The sequence below is a fragment of the Natrix helvetica genome (assembly GCF_964273705.1).
Source record: "Natrix helvetica genome assembly, chromosome: 5".
Taxonomy (NCBI): domain Eukaryota; kingdom Metazoa; phylum Chordata; class Lepidosauria; order Squamata; family Natricidae; genus Natrix; species Natrix helvetica.
Window position 1 is genome coordinate 124,442,934 of NC_138551.1, and position 22,154 is coordinate 124,465,087.

Genomic DNA, 22,154 nt, shown 5'->3' on the forward strand with positions numbered 1-22,154 from the left:
AGTTGTGTTTGCATTTACAGGACATCCTATAACTTTGGGGAATGGAAAGCAGTTGTTGGGAAAGATTCTAATTAAAAATTTAAGGAAATGTATTTTTATTATAAGAATCAAACAAAGATGTTTAACCCTGGACAGATTATGGATGGATCACAGGTAATGATTGTGTTGGTCTGTGGTAGAAATTTTCTGTGAGTGAAATACAATAGCAGATAACAGACAGTTTTTAAGTTTTGAAATTTAACTTTATTGTTGGATTGCCTGTTAACTATGTTTTTTATTTATTTTATTTTTTTTAAACAAAGTTTTATTGGTTTTTCAAATATTTAGGGAAGGTATACAAAATAGGTATACAATTTTTTTTGGCAACTTCCAAACTGTTGGTAGAGATCCCAGCACGATACTCACATATTTAACATCATACAAACAAAATTATAAAAGAAAATAGTAGACCAAATCTTACTCTATATTGTTAATCTTGTGTTCCTACATGTTTCTCTTTGTCCTTTTCTAATATATCACTAAATGCTATTGTTCCAGATAATTTTATTTTTGTGATCTGAGCCTTTTCGATATTGCTTCTTCTTCTTCTTCTTCTTCTTCTTCTTCTTCTTCTTCTTCTTCTTCTTCTTCTTCTTCTTCTTCTTCTTCTTCTTCTTCTTCTTCTTCTTCTTCTTCTTCTTCTTCTTCTTCTTCTTCTTCTTCTTCTTCCCTGTCCCCAGAGAGAGCCTCAGTGCCCCCCTCCTTTCCGTCTTGAGTCTTACTATCCTGTGTTTTACTGTCTCTTTCACTACTCCCACTCAAATCCTCCTCTGAGAGCGGAAAATTCTTTTTAATAAAGGCATCCGCCTCTTGAGCTGTATTAATTCTGATCCTATTTCCCTCCCAGAAGATTAACATCCCCTCTGGTATCAACCATTTAAACCAAATCCCTTTTTCATATATATTTTTGATAGAGAGGAATATTTCCTCCTTCTATCTCTTATTTTTTTCAGGATCTGTTTGAGAATGGTGATCTCTTCATCTTTGTATTTCAATGGTCCCTCCCTTTGGGTCGCAAGTACCTCATTCCTTGTGGATCTCCTGACAAATTTAACATGTATCTCCCTTGGAACATTGTGTATTCTAGCATACGCTGAGTTTATCCTATATACCAGATCCATATCCCACCATAATTGTTTTTTTATCTCTCTTGAGATAATCTGCTAAGATTGTACTCATAATATCCTTAAGGTTTTCGTTCTCTGCTTCTGGTAGCTTCTGGAATCTAAGAAAAAAGGACATTCTTTCAAATTCTACTTTTGTCTGAAAATTTTCCATGTCTGTGTTTCCCTTGTGCATTGTTTTCACTTCTTCCCCCAGCCCCGCCACCTCTAACACCAAAATTCGCTGTGTATTTCCAGCTATATGTTCTTTAACCACTCTGAGTTCTTCTTTGACCTCTGCCCTCATTTGATTCTGTCCTTTCATAAGTTCTTTAAACATTTCCATAACAGATAGTTCCTTTGGGTCCTCTCCAGCTGCTCCTTTCTGCAACATTGAAGAAATCTTAGTCTGTTGCATCGTGGGGCTTGGGGCAGCAGATGAAGGGGCTGAGTGAGCCTTGCCGGTCGGAGGTTTCCTTGCAGCCATTTGTTTAAATTCAGAGATGCAAGTCTTTACCAGGAAAGGTGATGTCAGAGGGTGTCGCAGCTTCACTGGTCTCCAAAGGAAAACAATCACAAAGGCACCCAATTTACAGTTCCAGGAGTAAAATACACCAAGATGAAAGAGAAAAGAAAGTCAGCCGATGATCAGAGGATCCACACACAGGGGGAGGTCCCAGTTTCCCTTTGGGAGAGTAAACAATCAATCCACTTTTCTTTTCTTTTTTTTAATAAAAATTTTTATTGGTTTTTCAACATTTATAGGGAAAAGGGTAAATGGACAGGTATACAAATTTTGGCAGTTGCAAAATTTGGCAGGCGTCCCTCCCTCTATACTCATAGTATACATTTATATATAATGCATTGGTATATAATTGATTACAATCAGCATATTAGTTCTATTATTAAATTCAATCAGATTAGACATTACAGTATAAAATCCAGATATAATTCCATTATCACTTTCGGTCAGTTTATAATAATATGATTTTCTTGTTTATTTTTGTGATCTGAGTCTTCTTGCTATTGCCCCATCTCCCTCCACTGGCAGAGCTCTGGCCCCTCCCGTGTCCTGTGTGTCCGTTGTAGTGTCTTGTGTTTTTTCTAGGAGTGTTTTGTTTTTTTCCATAAAGGCCTGCGCCTCTATGGGTGAATTAATTCTGATTCTTGTCTCCTCCCAGAATATCAGCATACCTTCAGGCATCAACCATCTAAACCACACCCCTTTCTGGTATAATTTATTCGCTAATTGCGAATAATTCTTCCTTTTTTCTCTAATCTTCTTAGGGATCTGCTTCAGAATGGTTATCTCCATATCATGGTATGTCAATGCTTGCCCCCTTTGTACACCCAGAATTTCATCTCTTGTGCTTTTTCTAAGAAATTTAATGTGAACCTCCCTAGGTACATTGTGTGTTCTAGCATAAGCTGAGTTCACTCTATAAACCAGGTCTATATCCCACCCCATCTGTTGTTTTTCTTTGTGTGTGTAGTCAGCCAGGATGTTTGTCATGATGTCCTTTATGTTTTCCCCATCTTCTTCTATAACATTTTGAAATCTAAGGTAATAGGACATTCTCTCAAATTCTATTTTCATCTGTTGGATGTCAAGATCTTTGTTCCCTTTCTGCACAGCTTCTACCCCCCCCCCTCACCTCTTCCACCCCCCCTTCCACAAGATTCAGTCTTTATGAGTTCTTATATATTTGGGCTTGATTTTCTTTAATTTCATCTTTCATTTCCCTTAGCTGTTTCTTGATTTCCTCCTGGCCCTGTAAAATTTGTTGAAGCATTTGTTGAAAGTCCATCTCTGTAGTCTTAGGTTGCATCAGTTCTGATATCTTTGACTGTGTGGCTGGACTGGATGTTGCGGATGTTGGAGCAGAAGTAGCAAAGCCAGGTTTTCCAGGAGGTGGTCTTTTAGATGCCATCCTTTATAACGTTAGAAGTTCAGTCCATATATAAGATAGACAGTTAGAAAAGAAGGGTAGCCAGGTGAGTCTCGGGAGCAGAAGAGCCAGGCAGAAGAGAGTCTCTCTAATAAGTCTGGCAGTAGATAGAAAGTTTCCCCTAGGAAGTTTAAAAAATACCAATCCACAAGAGATTCCTCTGGGAGACACGGAGACAAAGACCGGAAGCCTGAATTTTAAAGGTGGAGTCAAGTTTCACAGTTCATAAAGACAACGGAAGTGTGCCATCTTGCCCTGCCAGTTTTGGGCACAGAGGCATAACAAAGTTTTAAAAAGTTCCAAAAGTCCTCAAATCACAGTAATATGTAGAGATAAGTTGAAGAGAAAATCATCTCAGCCTGGGTGAGGCTTCATTCGTTGGCTATCCCCCCTCCTCCTTCCCCGGGGGCTGAGAGCAGAATTGTTCCTCGCCGCTTGTCCAAGGGGGGGGGAAACCCCCCTCCCTCCAGCCGCGCCTCCAAAATGCTCCGAAAGTAAAAATCTTTTTAAAAAGCTGAATAGTTCTTCATGCAAAGTAGGGAATGAAGAGAGAAGCAACCTCACCGCACTGCAGCCGCTTCCTTCTATTGTTGCATTCTCCAGTCGGCTTATAGCGAGGCGCGAGGCGCAGAAACGCGAAGCGCCCTCCGAGCTTGCTCCTCGGTGCCTTGGGCGCGCGCGAGACCTCCCGCCGGCCGCCGCCGCTGCAGGAGTCCTCCGCGATGCCGCCCCTCCGGCAGGACCCCTCTGCGGGGTGTCCTGTGCCCCCCAAGGAGTGGGGAAGCCCACCAGGGAGCCGGAGCGGGCAAAGAGCTGCCCGTTGCCGCCGCCGCCGGAACCGGAACTCCACTTTTCTTTATTCTCTCTTTGGGAGTAGTTTCAAAGGACAGCCTTCATTTGCATATTGACAAAGAAAGAAGGGCGAGCGCCATCTTGGCCCTCCCTTTCACAGGGAATGAAGTCGCAGAAAGTTTTTTTATTTTAGAGCAACAGCTCAGGATCGTTTCCAGCAATTGTGAAAAGTCATTTTCAATTGAAAGTCCAAAATGACAAATCAAGTCAATCTTTTATCCTCTCTCTTCAAGAGAGTCCATTTTCAAAGCCTCTTAATCCGAGGGGGGGGAAATAATAGAACCCCCCCTCTAATCTCCATTCAAGAACAGAAACACAAAGAACTCACAAAGTGTCTGCTGATTTTCTCTTAAGTCCTCCAAGAGCACCGGTCAGGATCCCCACTTTCAGTCTCCAGCTGCACTTCTCCAACTTTTCTTTTAGCCTCCGGAGCCATCTGATGAGAGGGCGAACAGCGCGATGCTGTCTCTCGACCCCCCTCCGCTCCCCGGCTCCTAGGCGAAGCCGAAAAGCACCCCAGCTGGCTGCCGCCACATGTGGGGTGCCTCGGCCGGCCGCCCTTCGGCAGGACCCCCTTCCAGGGGCTCCTGTGTCCCCTCAGGAACCCACCAGGAAGATGAGCGGTGGACAAACACGTCCGTCGTCGTTGGAACCCGGAAGTGACAGGTTCGTTAACTATGTTTTTTATATACAGCAGATAGATGACAAGTCCAGTAGATATATAGTTTATAATTGTGGGCCTATTTTGCAAGAGGGAGAAACTATTATTGCTGTATTGTATTCAATTGGGGAGACAAGATGCATGTCTTTGTCTGTTTTTAATGTTTTATCTAGTTTTGTTTTGTCTTTGTAATAGTTTTATTTTCCAAAACTTGTATCTTACCTTTCTGAATAAAATAAAATTTTATAGGAGGAATATCAAGTTTCGAGAAACAATATTTATGATTAGCACACAGAGAAGGGTTCATAAGTAAAAAGCAGTAGAAAAATATCTGATTTTTATCTACTAGGACTTGACTAACAATAGAGTCTCATATAAGAACATTAATGATGGACTGGAAGAAACATGAAGGATACCAAATTTGATATGTATGTTTGTGAAAATGATCTCAAAATCATAGTTAACTGGAAACAGAATCTGAGTCAGCAGGGTGATGTCCATGGAAAGAAGGCAAATGCAGCCATAAGAATCTCAGGAAGTGAACGTTCTGGTTTGGGGAGACCCCAACTCAAGGGCCAGGTCCCCTTGCAGGCACCAAGCTTGGAGGAGAATTTGCACACAATCTACGTGAACTTCAGGGGAGGACAAGGAAGCCAAGGAAGAGTTGAAAGGAGCTGCTCTTAGCCTTGAGGAAAGACCACAAGGAGAAGAGCTGAAGACCAGGAGGAGTCTGTTAGCCCCTTTTCCAACTGACACAATCTCTTGGTTGGAGAAGGGAAGATACAGCCAATGGTGGGATTCAGTTCAGGCTCCCCGGTAGTAAAAGTTCTGCCTGGCCACACCCTGCCCCACCACTCCTTGCCTCGCAGGCTTTGGCTGGTGCCTTAGAGTCATAGCTGCAGCTGCTCTTTGGCTCCCTTGCTTCAACCACGTGGCCACGCAGCCCAGCCTGTCTGCCTGTCTTTGCCGTGGCCACCTGCTCATCTTGGTCTGCTCCCGAATGCCCACTTCAGACTGCTCCCAACCACTCCAGCAGTGGCCATTCTTCACCTTTTCCCTCTTTCCTTTCCTTTCTCTTTTCTTTTTCCTTCCCTTCCCATTCCCTCTGTTTTTCATCCTTTCCTTCTTTCCCATTTCCTTCCCTTTCCCTCCCCCTTCCTTCCCTTCCCTTCCCTTCCCTTCCTTCCTTCCTTCCTTCCTTCCTCCCTCCCTCCCTCCCTCACCTCCTTCCTGGGGGTCTGAGGGAGAGTCAAGGGACCCCTTTCCTCCTTGAACCCCTCCCCAACATCTGCTCTGATGGCAATTATGGCTAAAAGGCGTTTGGAAGCTGGGGCTACCCCCTCCCCCTCCCCATTGCAGAAACTCCTTTGGATGCAGAATTGGGATCTTTCAGATCTTCTTCTACTGCCCCCCCTCCTCCCCCCTGCACAGTCTCAGTTGCTGCTTAGAGGGGGGGGGGGAGATTTCTAGTTTTACCGGGCTGAGAGGAAAAGGCGAAGGGTGAACAGGCCCTCCAAGGCTGCCCACCCCTTTGCGTTTTTGCAACCAAATTCTACCCCCAAACAGAGGACCCCCCCCACCCTAATACTGCAGGGAAGAGCAGGATGACCCCATAACTGGGCAGTGTGTTGGGGGAGAGGCTGCAGCAGCTCCATGGTGACCGGAGGGTGGGAGGAAAGTTCAGCCAGGTCTAACCGGGGTGGGGGGGGATTGACCAGCTCAGCCAACAGATTTCAATCATCCCTCCTGGATCACCCGAGCCACTCCAATTTCCCCCCTGGCCAGAGGCACCTCCAGCTAAAAGCCCCTCAGTGGACACCCCACGCACACGCCCCCCAACGCAGAGTTCAGAATGACGCTTCTCCAAAATAAGTTCTGGGGAACCCAACCCCCCCTGCCCTGCTGCCCCTTCCAGAGCCCAGAAAACTCCCAGGCAAAGCAGCGCCGCCTTGCTCTCAGGAGTGGGGGAGAGAATGGATGGGAGGAAAGAAAAACTTGGGGAAGAGGGAGGGAGATCCAGAGGAAACGGGGAGAGGCCCTCGCCCCGTTTCCGCCTCCTCCCAGGCAGCCCACAAGGTTGAAAAGCTTCTGATTCCTCACTCTCACTCTCTTTTTCTTTTTTCTTCCCCCCCCCTCTTGCTCTTACTCACTCACTCTCTCTCTCTCTCTCTCTCTCTCTCTCTCTCACACACACACACACACACACACACACACACACACACACACACACACACAGACTCTTATGCCTGCAAGTCCCCCTTCTCTGCCTGCTCCAGAGAGAGAAGCTTGCCTGCGCAGAAGAGGCACCGATCGAAGCGCGTCCTAATAAGTTAATCAGCCAGGCTTCCCTGGGATGCAAGCGATGCTGCCGGGCGCTTGGAAAGGACTTCGGCCACCAGCCCACCACTAAAATCAAACAATGAGGCGAGGCGCAGAGCTGGTTGGAAGAATGTGTGCACGTGTGTGTGTTTGTGTATGTGTAAAATGGGTGGTTTCATCCAAAGGAGTTTTTGTTTCAGGTGGATCTCCTAGCTTTGGAAGGAGGAAAGGAAGCGGTAGAAAGAGAGAGAGAGAGAGATGAAAGAAAAGGAAAAAGAAAGGAAAGGAAAAGAAAGGAAAGGAGAGAGAGAGAGAAAGAAAGAGGGAGTTATGGAAGGAAGGGAAAAAAGAAAGAGAGGGAGGGAGGAGGAAGTGAATGAGATATAGTTGGATGGATGGGTCAATAGATACATGGAGGGAGGGAGGGAGGGAGGGAGGGAAAGAGAAAATGAGAGGAAGGAAGGACACAAACCATGGCTTCAGAAAACTCTTTCAAACAGCACAACAATGTTTGAAAGGGCTGGAAGGGATCTTGGAGGTCATTTTCTAGTCCAAGCCCTGCTCTAGTAGGGTCAGAAGGGACCTTAGAAGCCATCTAGTCCAACCCCCTGCTCCAGCTGGAGACCTTGTATCCCCTGGATTATTTTGGTGCCTCTAACAGAGAGGAAAATTGCCAGAAAAGGGAAGGAGTTTACTAGGACAAGGCTGCCATGCAAAGGAAGGAAGAGACATTCCTTGACTTAAGACAATTGAGCCCAATATTTTGGTTGCTAAGCAAGAGCGTTGCTAAGTGAGCTTTGCCACATTTTACTCAATCCATGACATCTCCTGGCTCTAACAGTCATGTGGGGGCTAGGGAAGAACATCTGAAGGCCTATGTGATGTTTTAATGTGCAGAAGTGATAGTTAAATGTGTGGCAGAAAGTGGACTCTGGGTGTGTTTTTCCAAACGCAATAAGTGAGGTTGAATGTGTATAGTTTTAGAAGAGCTCTGTGTGTGTTTGTGTGTGTGTGTGTGTGTGTGTGTGTGTGTACATACTCATACAGTGTATAAAGTAAATAATGTATCTTTTTGTGTGCCTATACACAGACTATACCTTGTAATATGTATGTACACATATGGCATATATACATAGGATTAAATTGTGCATTTTGGATTGATCATTAGTAGTAAATAAATATACAGGGAAATTGTATCTTGTTGACGCAAGGAAAGGCCAGGCAAGGTACCCCTTGACGTGAATGATGTCAAGTTGGCTACACCCAGCCAATCACATGACCACCAAGCCACGCCCACCCAATCACAAGACCACCAAGCCATGCCCACCCAGTCCCATGACCACCAAGCCATGCCCACAGAACCAGTAGTAAAAACATTTGAATCCCACCACTGGATACAACCCTCTTCCAATAACTGACTCCTGTTACACACAAGTGTAAGATCCACTCACTCTTATTCCAGAGTGTCAGACGTGGAAAAAGTGAATTCAGTTACAAGAGAGGAGATTTTAAATGAATGAGAAAGAAAAAAATATGATAAAAGGATGAGCTGTTTTAGAGCTGAGCCAGTAAAGCAGAGAAGTTCAGTCTCCTCTTCATGGATCGTCTGAGAGCAAAGACTGAGCAGCCATCAGTCAGAGAAGCTTGAACTGGGATTCCTGCAGAGAGGAGGGGTTGGGCTAGATGGTCTCAGGGTCTCCTCCTAATTTATAAAGGTTGTCATGCCACAACATGTACCGTATTTTTCGGAGTATAAGATGCACCAGAGTATAAGACCCACCAAGGTTTTGAAGAGGCAATTTTTTTTAAAAAAAAAGTAGGTAGGTAGGTAGAGGGAGAGAAAGAGAGAGAAATACAGTAGGTAGGTAGGGAGAGAGAGAGAGTAATTAGGTAGGGAGGAAGGGAGGTAGATAAAGGGATAGAGATAGAGAGAAATAGAGAGAGATATAGAGACAGAGAAATACAGTAGGTAGGTAGGGGTAGAGAGAGAGAGAGTAGGTAAATGGAGGGATATATAGAGAGAAATAAAAAGAAATAGAGAGAGAAATACAGTAGGGAGGGAGGGAGGGAGAGTAGGTAGATAGGTAGATGTTTCCAGGTGTATTTATCCATGTGCTGGAGAAGGAAATTGCTGACAATCTGCAGCACCTAAAACTTTCTTTCTGCTGGCAAAGCACTTGATCAATATAATTCTCATCAACCAGTTAAAGAGCTTTCCAAGAGGGGAAAAAAAGTTTTTACACTCTACAAACCTCCCAAAAACAGCCCGTTTTTGTGAAAACGCCCCCCCCCTTTAAAAAAAATCACAAATAGCCATGGGGGGGGGGCTTGCAGAGTGCTCCTGGGGAGGAGGAAATGAGAAAAAAATGGCCCATTTTCTGCAAAAAAAAGCCTGTTTTTTGTCAAAAAAATTGCATGCATAGCCTATAAGCCTTAGGCTTATAGAGTGCTGCTGGGGGTTGGGGTGTGGGGAAATGGTCCATTTTTTGCTCATTACTGCCCTCCCCAGCCCCCAGGAGCTCTCTGAAAGCCTCCATAAGGGTATGCACGGCCATTTTGGTGAAGGGGGCGTGGCTTTGGGAGGCAAAAAAATGCTGTATTCAATGTATAAGACGCACCGAGATGTTCGGCCTCTTTTTTGAGGGAAAAAGGTGCGTCTTATATTCTGAAAAATACAGTAACTGTTGTGCTGTTGTTGCTCTAGCCCCACCTAGTGGCCGAGGGCAGATAAGCCTAAGTATAAGGTCTGAAGCCAGACTCCATTTTCTGTCAGCCTTTGGAGAAGACGGAAGCAGCCGTTGTGACCGAGACCCCTGGTCATCCGGAGATGCTTCTGTCCCTCACACGGAGCATCTCTTGAGAGGTTCCAGCTGCTTCTTTGTTGGCTGTCAGTTAATGCTGCCTATCTCGTCTTTCTATTTGATTCCCACTCTTTGCATCTCCTCAGTTTCACCTGCCCTCTTCTCCCAATAAAGCATCCAGATCCACGCCAGGCTCCCTTTCATTGGAGGAGAACAGGGGGGGCTTAGCTGCCTGTCCAGCTGCACACAGACCCACCTGCAATGGGGACGGAAGAAAGGTGGAATTCCACCAGGCTAATCACAAATCCACAAATACAGGAATTTATTTTAAAAAGAATACAGCATTTTCCAATTAACAGTGCTAAGTATCAAAATGCCATGGTTTCTACTCTTTGGAAGCATTAATTCCCTGAGTAATTAAATTGGCCAGATCTGTTGAGATGGTTCCCCTCCTTCTCCTCTGGATTCCTCCTCCAAAGGATCTAAGATTAATGGATCCCTATCGGGACCCCCATACCTGCCATGGCTGCAGCCTTGGAGACCCCAAGATCTTTTCTTCCTCCTTCCTTCCCATCCTCGATCTGGAGGAATATGCAGCATTCAGGGCCTGGGCCAGAGTCTTCGTGTGACTGTAACTGTGGTTGTCATTTGGGATCACTATTCTGTCCCATTTCCACTGGGTCTCCAGTGGGGCTTTCTGGGTGCATCTTCTGCGGCCTTTGACAGAAAAGACATTCTTTGAAAGAGAACAATGAAAATAATGATCTTGAAACTTTTCTTCCACAAAGTAATAGGGTTTAAAGGCAGAATATTTTGGCCTTTCTTTGAACAGATAAGCAAAGTTCCAAATACTATGGATGTATTTGAGAAGTCTGCGCTTGTTTATTTGATATGCTTTAAAACTTGTGAGGATCCAGACTTTCCCCTCAATGGGTCCTGGGAGATGCATAAGTGTTAAATGGAAAGGAAGAATTCTCTCCCAAATGGAATCCAATTCCATGAAGTGAACAAAGACGTTGACTTGTCTCCACTTAGAGAGGGAATCCCTGAGGGCTGCTGTGTGTCCAGTTGTTGAGAACAGTTGTGATAGAACCACACAAATTCCATTCCTGACAAGCACAGGAGGGAAAATCCTCATGAAATTCTCTCCCTTTTCTGTGTCTGAAGCAAAGAGGCCAATCAGGGTCCATCTGAAGTGGAGGAGCAGCCGGACAATTGCTGGGTACTGGAATCCTTCTTTGGGGTACATCTGGTGGAAAAAGGGGAATCGACGTTTATCACTCAGAGCCTCTGAAGCTGTTCCATGATTGATCTGGAAAAGGAATTGAAAGGATTAGAGCCGTGATGGGGAAACGTGTGGCATGCAGAGCGTCCTCTCCTGGCACGCCAGCCGCCACAGCCCAGCTCCACTAGCATCCACATGCAGGCTCACCTCCTGGCGGCCAGCTGGTTTTCGGGCCTTTCTGGAAGGCCAGGGCGGGGGACGCATGAGTATGCAGTGGGGGGGGGCTCACATTGTGCAGGATCCCCCCCCCCCAGTGCTTCCTGGCTCAGTTGGAGGCTTCCTTCAGCCTTCAAACAGTTGCAGGGCTTGTTTGGTTTTTTTTTTTTTTTGCTTCCAGGTTGGTGCAGGAGGCTTTCCAGCCCCCCCCCCCCCCCCCGTTATTCCCGAATTTGTGAGCTCTTAGGAAAGAATCCCCTCCTTGTGGGTTGCTAACAATGGTGGGTTTTAAAATTGCCAAGGGCCAGTGCGAGGGATGCATGAGTATGCAGTGTGTGTGTGTTTGTGTGTGTGTGTGTTCCCCCCCCCCATTTTGGCCCTGGAAAGCCTCCTGCACCAACCTGGAAGCAAAAAACCCCAAACAAGCCGTGCAACTGTTTGAAGGCTGAAGGAAGCCTCCAACTGACCCAGGAAGCCCTGGAGAGCCAGGCCATTCACACTCACTTCCATCCACCAGAGTTTTCTGCCCCAGGGCAGAAATGGAAACCTGTCCTGTGGAGCCCACTGCCACTTGGGCGGAGGAGGAGGACCACACGAAGAAGAGGAGGAGGAGGAGGAGAATGGCGAGGCTTTGCAGGAGCCAGCAGGGAGCAGGTCAGGTGGGGCTGGCTGGCTGGCTGGGGAGGGGGCAATCATGGTGCTTAGGTGGCAGCAGCCTGCATGCCCCAACTGTGCTGGGGAGGAAATAAGAGGCCCTGCTTGAATGGGGATGAAAGTACACACACACCCTGCCTCACTGCTCAGGTGTCGGCCACACCAGTTTGGGTGCCCTGGCTGAAGCACGCTTACACACACACACACACACACACACACACACACACACACTCAGACACACACTTAGATTACTCTCTTACCCTCCCTGTCTCTGTCTGGCCCCATTTGCATACTCAGCTGTCGCCCATACCATTGGCAGCAGTTTGGGTGCCCTGGCTGAAGCACGCTTTCCCTGACACACACACACACACACAGACATACACACACACAGAGAGACACACAAACACACAAACATTACCCTCTTACCCTCCCTGTCTCTGTCTGGCCCCATTTGCATGCTCAGCTGTCGCCCACACCATTGGCAGCAGTTTGGGTGCCTTGGCTGAAGTATGCTTTCTCTGCCAAACACACTTGGATTGCCTGTCTCTGTCTGGCCCCATTTGCTGCTCCTTGAGACAAAGAAGCCTCATTAAGTAGCTAAGTGGAAAGTAGTTGGGGGGAGGGGAGGAGCAGGAGACCTGCAGGTAACCACTTTCCCCACCCACCCACCCCCGAGAATGAAAGTTTCTGGATCCCTGACTCTGCAAAAGAAGATGGGTGCCTGAATCTGCACAATATTATAGTACCCAGGAGCGTCCATTCTCGGCACAAAAAGCATTTCGCAGCCAACTCTCCTCTCCCTTCTTCAAAGGCAAAGAAGCCGAGAAACAAGAGAGGAGACAGAGGTTTGGAAAGTAAGTGAGCACTTGTTGCAGGAAGGGAGGGAGAAGCAGGAGGTATCTTAGTGGGTTGGGGAGGCCTTGAGGGTCTCTTCTATCACTAGGACTCCCATGGCCTTCCCCACCCTGAGATACAATATAATAGCAGAGTTGGAAGGGACCTTGGAGGTCTTCTAGTCCAACCCCTACCCAGGCAGGAAACCCTATACCAGTGATGGTGAACCTTTTTTGGCTCGCGTGCCACAAGTGGGGGGAGCGCAGGGGGGTCGAGTGCGGGCATGCCGCACCCATAATGCAATGCGTGACCCCCCCAGTGCGCATGTGCGCACAATGCGTGACACCCCCCCCATTTTACATGCTTTTTTCGCCCTCCCCAGGCTCCAGGGGCTTTTTTCGCCCTCCCCAAGCACCAGGGAAGCCTCGGACATTCCCTGAAGCCTTCAGAACGCTTAAAACGACCCTCCGAGCAACCCGGACTTCCGGTTTGCTCGGAGGGTGGTTTTAAGCGCTCCGAAGGCTTCAGGGACGGTCCCTGAAGCCTCCAGGGGGGCGGGGGAGGCTCTTTTCGCCGTCCCCAGGCTCCTATAAAGCCTCTGGAGCCTGGGGAAGGTGAAAAATAGCTTTTAAAAAGGTGAACTCAGCTGGCCAGCGCGCACATGCGCGCTGGCCAGCTGACAGGGCAGCGCCTCACATGCCCTGACAAATGGCTCCGCGTGCCACATGTGGCACGCGTGCTATAAGTTCGCCATCACTGCCCTATACCGTTTCAGACAAATGGCTATCCAACATCTTCTTAAAAACTTCCAGTGTTGGGGCATTCACAACTTCTGGAGGCAAGCTGTTCCACTGATTAATTGTTCTAACTGTCAGGAAGTTTCTCCTCAGTTCTAAGTTGCTTCTCTCCTTGATTAGTTTCCACCCATTGCTTCTTGTTCTACCCTCAGGTGCCTTGGAAAATAGTTTGACTCCCTCTTCTTTGTGGCAACCCCTGAGATATGGGAACACTGCTATCATGTCTCCCCTAGTCCTTCTTTCTCTTAAACTAGACATACCCAGTTACTGCAACCGTTCTTCATATGTTTTAGTCTCCAGTCCCCTAATCATCTTTGTTGCTCTTCTCTTCACTCTTTCTAGAGTCTCCACATTTTTTTACATCCTGGCGATCAAAACTGAAAGCAGTATTCCACGTATGGCCTTACCAAGGCATTATAAAGTGGTATTAACACTTCCCATGATCTTGATTCTATCCCTCTGTTGATGGAGCCTAGAACTGTGTTGGCTTTTCTGGCTCATATTTAAATGGTTGTCCACTAGGACTCCAAGATCTACTACTGTTGAGCAACGTACCACCTATACTGTACCAGCACATTTCATTTTTGTTGCCTAAATGTAGAACCTTACTCTTTTCACCATTGAATTTCATTTTATTAGATAGTGCCCAATGTTCAAGTTTGTCAAGATCCTTCTGTATCTTTAGCCTATCTTCTGGAGTGTTGGCTATTCCTGCCAGCTTGGTGTCATCTGCAAATTTGATGAGTTCCCCATTTATTCCCTCATCCAAATCATTGATGAAGATGTTGAAGAGTACTGGGCCCAAAACAGAGCCTTGGGGTACTCCACTGCATACCTCCCTCCATGTAGCTGCAGTTCCATTGAGGACTACATGTTGAGTGTGGTTGGTCAGCCAGTTATGAATCCATCTGGTGGTGGTCATGGCCACATTGGTATCCTTGAATTCTGAGCTCTTAGGAAAGTATCCCCTCCTTGTGGGTTGCAAACAGCTGTTTCCAGTGGGGGGGGGGGGAAGACAAAGCAAGTGGGAAAATAGTTTCCTTTGCTATATTTCCAGTCTGAATTAGAGCATGGCAGGGTCCCTACGGAAGAGATCTTTCAAGGATCATTATGTATTCATAGTAAAGCAACTAACTTAGCTCTGCTTTTAAATGCTAAAGCTGTTGCACATAAAAAACAGAGGAGCTCTGATCAACTACCAGAGCCATCATTTTGACAGTTTTGCTGTCCTGTAGTCTGTCCCCATGAAATGCAAGCATGGAATAAACTGAGCCTGGTTTGTTCTCAGTCTTTTCAGTGGCCACAAACTACTAGCAAAAGTGGCAGTTGATCACAAGACAAGGAATGTTTCCCCTTTTGCATTGGAGTATGCAAGAAGGGACAGGAAAGACAAAGAAAAAGATGGAAAGAGGGGAAGAGAGCAAGGAAGCAAAAAGAAGGAAAGAGGGGAAGAAAGAATGAAGAGGGAAGTAAAAAGAAGGGAAGGAAGGAGATTATAAAGAGAGAGGGTGAGGGTGTTAGGTAAATCCTGCCTTAGCGCTTGATCACCAACAGCCCTGTTGCCTTTTACCATCTCCTTGTCCCATCCTCCTGACCTCTTCCCATCCTATCATTGAGGATCCTTTGGTTACAAAGCTAGGTCTCGTAAGGAGAGGGAGTGGGCCTCCCTCTGACCCACATACTTTGACCTCCTGCACACACCATGGGCAACCAAGGAGAGTGAGCAAAGCAGCAGTGGGAGCTGGCCGTGCCCACCATGGCCTCCGAAGTCAACCACAATGGGGCCCTCATTGAAATTGAGTTTGACACCCCTGGACTAACAGATGACCTGAGTGCTGCATGTGTTGCTCTCAAACTTACAACGTATGAGTCAAGGTTATTATCAGTGTGCATTCAACACAAAGGTCACATTAATCAAAAGCATGCCAAATGAAAACATTTACCTTTGAATAAAAAGGTGTTTGTATCATTGAAAGCACTGTTATTGTGGGATTTTTTTCAGACAAAAGACGTTAATGATGCGTGAGTTGTTTTTCTAAACTAAAACCTCATGTTGGCACTCCGAGATAAATAAGTGGGTTTTGGGTTGCAGTTTGGGCATTCGGTCTCTAAAAGGTTTGCCATCACTGCATTAGAGCATACACAGAGTGTAACCTAATTCAGCTTTTGTTAAATTGCTGTTGAGAGAAGCTCCATTGTATCCTAAGGTGCCAACTACATAGATAAAACTTCTAGGCGAATTGCCAAGCTTAGCCTAGCAAAGTAACTTCTTGTGAAAAGTAAAATGTGGAATCTGCCAAGTAGCCTTGCTTGTACCTTAAAATGTGTGTTCAGCATTTCCTAACAAAGCTATGAGTTATACTCTAAAAATGGATTTCTTTTCCCTTCTACAGTCTATGGTTTTCAGAGCACTGACAAAAATCATGAAATTTGTGTGATATCAAATTATGTTTCTATAGCAATGACGTTCTGTGCAAGCTATAAGATGTTTGGAAAAGGTTTTGGCACATGCCTGTTTCTCTCTCTCTGCCTGCTCTGTTAAGGTGGGAGACAAAAAGGTCATCCAGTCTTTTGCTTTCTGCAGAAATAAAAGCTGATAATCAGTAGCCTCATCTTCAGAATTTCATTGGACATCAGATTCTGAGCTGCATTCAAAAACCTTACACAATGAAGAATGCTGTGTAATATTTGGGGTCAGATCAAGTGCAAAATATTAGATTTTAATAAATCCAATTTTGTTCTCATGAAAGCATTAGAATAATTTGTTAATTAGACATTAAAATATTAAAGACAGAATATTAGCAAGATTGTATTATAAGAGTGGAAAATAATAAATAAATTTAAAAACTATAATCAATATAAATCATATTACTGTATCTCACCCCTAAAATTTATTGCAATTAGATTTACATGTGCAAATGCCAACTGAATTATTCTATTCCAATAAAGGGCCTACTATAATTTTTGAGGATTGCTGCATATTTTAATGCTTCTAAGGCCCAGATTCTTTGTGGAGGAATCTTTTTAGCTTCTTCAACAATTGAACAAGAAACAGGGAGACCTCAGTTCCTCATACAATTTTTCAGTAATACAATCCAAGATTGGTCTTTAATTGAAGTTTTCTCTGTTCTAACAGCCACAATTTTCAGAGTCTGTCAGTTTCCATAGATTAAATGCCAATATCCATGTTTTCTGATTTTAGACAAAGCAGAAATTGTGTAAATTCCCAAATCAGCTCTGAGGGCAGCAGCTGGAGTCCTTTTGTCCACCCCAAGATACTCCTCAGAGCCTGTGATTGGGTTGGTTCTGCTGGTGATTTCTCTCTGAAGCCCCAAACATCAGATTGATGTAAGAACATGGGGGAAACCTTGGCCTCATATACTTTAATAATTGGGGCTAAGGAAGCTGGAGAGCTATGAGGTTTTCATCTAAGCACCACTTTCACTCATGTCTTTGATCTAACTGAGCTCCTTTGATGATGAGGGAGCCAAGATTCAGTCTCAGAGAAAACAACCCCAGGTAAAGAAAGGTCTTACTTGCTCTATTGGCTGACTATTTATGGCTATGATGTCATTTCCCAAAGACCATAACTTTTGAACTTGATTTACAGGTATTAATTATCCGATAATTATTATGACAAAAGAAACCAAGTCTTCCTCACAGGGTATATAATCCAATGTGCAAGTATGATAATATCACAGTGTAAATCAGCATGCTCCAATAGGTATTTAGCATGCTAAACATATAATAATAATAATAAATAAATATTTATTTCTTAGCCGCACCCTCTCCCGAAGGACTCAGGGCAGCGTACAATGAAACATATGAAATAAATATGTGGACAAAACAAACATATAACAGAGTCATATACCGAGACATACACAAGGAGGAGGTCGGCTGGTAAATAAAACAATTAAAATACAGTATTTAAAAACCCCTAGATAATTAAATATAATTAAAATACCCAGTAAAAACCCGTCAGGAGCGATATGGTTAGATCAAAGTTGAGCCAGGCCAGCTGCTTGGAATAGGTGGGTCTTAAGCTTAATACGAAAGGAGCGGAGGTCAGAGGTATTCCTAATATCCGGAGGGAGGTCATTCCACAGGGCTGGGCCCGCCACAGAGAAGGCTCTACTCCTAGGCGCCGCCCCCCGACACTGTCTAGTGGACGGCACCTGGAGGAGGCCCTCTCTGTGCGAGCGGATTGTACCCATAACAGATGTACCCATAACAGAACTTACTCTGTTATGTACCCATAACAGAACTTATCACAAAATAAAAGGGTTGGAAAGGATCTTTGAGGTCTTCTAGTCCAACCCCCTGCTCAAGAAGGAGACCATATACCAAGGGTCGTCAAACTACGTCCCACGGGCCGGATACAGGCCACTGAAGCCATTAATCCAGCCCACGTGGGACCACGAGGCTGCCCCGCCCAAATCACTCTGCCCATCTGCTGGCCCCCACCCACCGGCTGAGTGCAGGCCTTACCTTCGCAAGCCCCACGGACTGAAGCTGCAAAGTAAGACCAAAGCTTTTGGCCGGCAGAGTACTTCTGGGGGCTGGGGAGGCCAAAAATGGGGTGCATGGAGGCCCCAGGAGGGGAAATGGTGCCCTCTGCTTCAGATTCTTAGCTTGGGCTAAGTGAAATGCAAAGCCATGTCGACTGGCATGCGTGGCCTTGCCCGTTGCTCTTCCGGGTTTCTTGTGTGCATGTGAGCACGAGCATCAGCTGGCCTTTACATGCGCGGCAGTGCCAGGAAGTGGAAGAGGAGCTGCCTGGTGCACATGTATGGACCAACATGCACACTGGTCAACTCCTCTTCCAGATTGCATCCCTGACAAGAGCACTTGGTGCCAAAAGGGTTCGCCATCAATGCCCTATTCCAAGGGTGGTTTTATCAAGGCATTATAAAATGGTACCAATACTTCTCATGATTTGGATTCTATCCTTCTGTTGATGCAGCCTAGAATTGCAGTGGCTTTTTTTGGCTGCTGCCACACATTGTTGGCTCACATTTGCGAGATTGTCCTCTAAGATTCCAAGATCCCTTTCACAGTTACTGCTATTGAGCCAGGTTTCACCTAATCTGTACCTGTACATTTGGTTTTTCTAGCCTCAGTGTAAGACTCAGGGGTTGCCACAAAGAAGAGGGAGTCAAACTATTTTCCAAGGCACCTGAGGGTAGAACAAGAAGCAATGGGTGGAAACTAATCAAGGAAAGAAGCAACTTAGAACTGAGGAGAAATTTCCTGACAGTTAGAACAATTAATCAGTGGAACTGTTTGCCTCCAGAAGTTGTGGAAATCTTTAAGAAGATGTTGGATAGCCATTTGTCTGAAACGGTATAGGGTTTCCTGCCTAGGCAGGGGGTTGGACTAGAATACCTCCAAGGTCCCTTCCAACTCTGCTATTGTATTACTTTACTTTTCTCTATACTGAATTTCCTTTTATTAAATAGGCCCAGGGTTGAAGTCCATCTAGATCCATCTGGATCTTGAGCCTATCTTCTGGGCTGTTGGCTATTCCTGCCAGTTTAGTGTCATCTGTAAATTTGATGAGTTCCCCATCTATCCCTCATCCAAACCATTGATGAAGATGTTGAAGAGTACTGGGCCTAAAATGGAACCTTGGGGTCCCCCACTGCTTGTTTCCCTCCATGTAGTTCCATTGAGGATCACAGGCTGAGTCCATCTGGGGGTGATGCTGTCTATCCCACATATTTTTAGCTTACCAAGAAGTAGATGGTGGTTTACTTTGTCAAAGCCTTTCTAAAATCCAAGTACTGGAAACTATGTGCACTGCATTTCACTGATCCACTAATTTAGTAATTTTTGTCAAAGAAAGAAATAACATTTATTTATGATGTGTTTTTGGATCGTTAATTTGTTGAAGTAAATTGCCAATATGAAGAGAGAATAACAAGGGTTCAAATATGCATCCTTCCCTTCCTCCTTGGTAAGTATCAATCCTTCTTCTCATTGCTCCGTTGAGCCCAAACCTCCCTCTCAAACAAGGACCTGGAGAAAGAGCCTGGATCAGGACTAACAGGTAGAGCTCCATTTTGAGGGCAATCAATTTCCTATATAATATTTCTCTGTTAATTATGACAAATGCACTAACATCTAGAAAGCCAGCAAAACCGTGTTTTACTTTGCTGATATAGATTAGATATTTCAAGACAAATTTGTTACCAATATTAGATTATTGACATGCAATATTTCTTATAAAATCTGTATAGCTATTCACTACCTAAAACCTTCTGTTTCTTCTGCAAGGAATGCATTTTTCTCAAGTTTAACTAAGTGGATCCAGGCATACATTTCAGCCACAATATCTGCTAGTCTATTTGGCTTATAATTGCTAGAGTCCTTTTTATTCCACTTTTTAGATAGGTAAAATGCTACTATTGCCAACTTCAATCCGACTGGATATTATTTATATGTGGAAATGAAGATGCCAATAGAGGCCCCAACAACCAGGGATATTTTTTCATCAGTTAAATAGTTGGTAGAATGTCTTCTCCGGGGAATGTACTGCTTGCATTTCAGGCCTTTTATGATTAATCTCAACATGAACGTAATTGGGTAAAATATTGTCATTTTTGCTAATATGTAGAAAAGTAGCTCTTTGAATTCCATGGAGAAGACATGGTTGCATTTATTGCTCACCCACCACCACCCACCCCTCACTTTACCAGAGAGAGAAAAACACACACAAACCTGTGGGACTTTGTAGGTGCCTCCTAATGTTGACATCTGGATGGAGCTGTCCCTTGTAGCTCCATCAATTAGAGCCAGAAGGTTCTCCTTCCTTCCACAGCCGTAGTTGGGGACATTGGCTTCTCCAGTGGAGAGAATGTCCAGCAAGGCATCTGAAGTGTGGAAAGTGCTCCAATAGTTGTCATGGATGTTGTAGCCAAGTGTGAGATTGTGCAGGAGCTGGGAATTCTTGTTGACCATTTGAATGTTGAAAATGTATATTAAGGCATCTGCAAAACCATTAACATCCCTATTGTAAAAAAAAATGTTATTATAATGGGCAGCAACAAATACTTTTTAAAAATATATAAGCCTCCAAAAGCCTACTGAGCCTTAAGCCAACATTGATCCAAAAGCAATGATCAGTTATACAAATATGGAAATGGGCTGAGGTTCAGCAACTACAACTGATTCCACCACTACTTTAAATAAAATTCATTATCCGAGTGATAAATTAAGGATTGAACTGAGAGAGTAAAATAATCTGCAGCCCTTTCCACTTTTCTTCAGATTCATTTTTGGATTTGAGTCTCTTTCACAAAATCAGACAAAAGAGAGAAGCCATGGAAATCAAAATCATTGAGGAAATTAGATATAATCTCCAATATAGGAATAAATGAAAAATAAAAACAGAAAAGAAGGAGAGTGTTAGAATGGAGGGAGTGCAACTGTATCACCCTGAATGACTTACCGATCACGAAAAACAAACTGAAGAGAAGGAGCCACATTGAAAAGCAAGTTTGTATGCAATATTTCCTTTCCAGTGGAAACTATACCAATGAGATGGTCTCCTGGGCTGTAAAAGCTCCGTGGTTGTTTTCCATCCTGGTGCTCCAAACTCTGCGGGCATTTCATTCTCAGCTTCCCAGAGACTGGATGGGACACCAGCAGCATCAGAAGCAGAAGCAGGAGGTCCATCATTCATGGGGTGAATCAATGATCCCTTTTCTGTTTCTAAAGAAGAATTAGAAGAATTCAAAGGACTCTCACAAGGTGGAATATGATCCAGTGTCTTTCCTGATTGAAACATAGAGAAACACTCAGCTTCATCTGGAAAGGAGAGAGACGGACATTCAAGAGCACAGGCACTGCCTGTCCCAAAACTCCATATTTCTCTGCCCAAAGTCTCCCCTGGAGGATTCGGCCAAAGAGCAGAGCTGAAACTTTTATCATAATTCTCCCTCTAAGGAGGGATCCCTGGACAATTCAACCAGTTCTTGGACTCAAAGGTTGTTGGGAAATTCTGTAGAGGGAAATGAAAGGGAAATAATCCCCATGTGATTCATAATAACAGGGGCAGATATCGAATTAAAGCCATCATCTAGAATTGAGAGATTTGGGGTCTCCATGCTTGAAACTGAGCCCAGAGGGAATACACGGCACCTGTGGCTGAAGAAACAAATAAATCTGAGATTGTTGGCATAGTGATAAAAGACAAAACTCCAGGGATCAGGTAATGGCAGAGCATATCACAGAACTGAAAAAGTTGGCAGCTGAGTTGGAATCAAAATGTACTTTATTTTGAAAGCTAATGCTCAAGGGCACCACACAAAAGGGCTGATGCTATAGTATGGCCTGTCTTCAAGAACAAAATCAACTTTATTGAAAAACTAGTTACCAGAATTTTGCAGAGTTAAAAAAAATGATAGAGAGGGAGGGGGGAGAGACAGAGGTTAGAAAAAACGAAATCAGGGCTGCCTCTCACCCCATGGAATGAACGCAGGAAGGAAGGAAGGAGGGGGGAGAGGGGGGTGGATAAAAGTTAAAAGAAATGAGTGAAAATATGTCAAAATCAAGGCATGAAGTAAGTATGCCTTAGGAGATAAATGCCTCTTTGCTGATGTTATGATATTACTTTAGAGTTTCAACTTGGGTTGTTGAGAAGAGTTGGTTCCTACTGTGCTAATAATTGTCTTAAAATTAATAAATGAAAGTCAACAGGGTG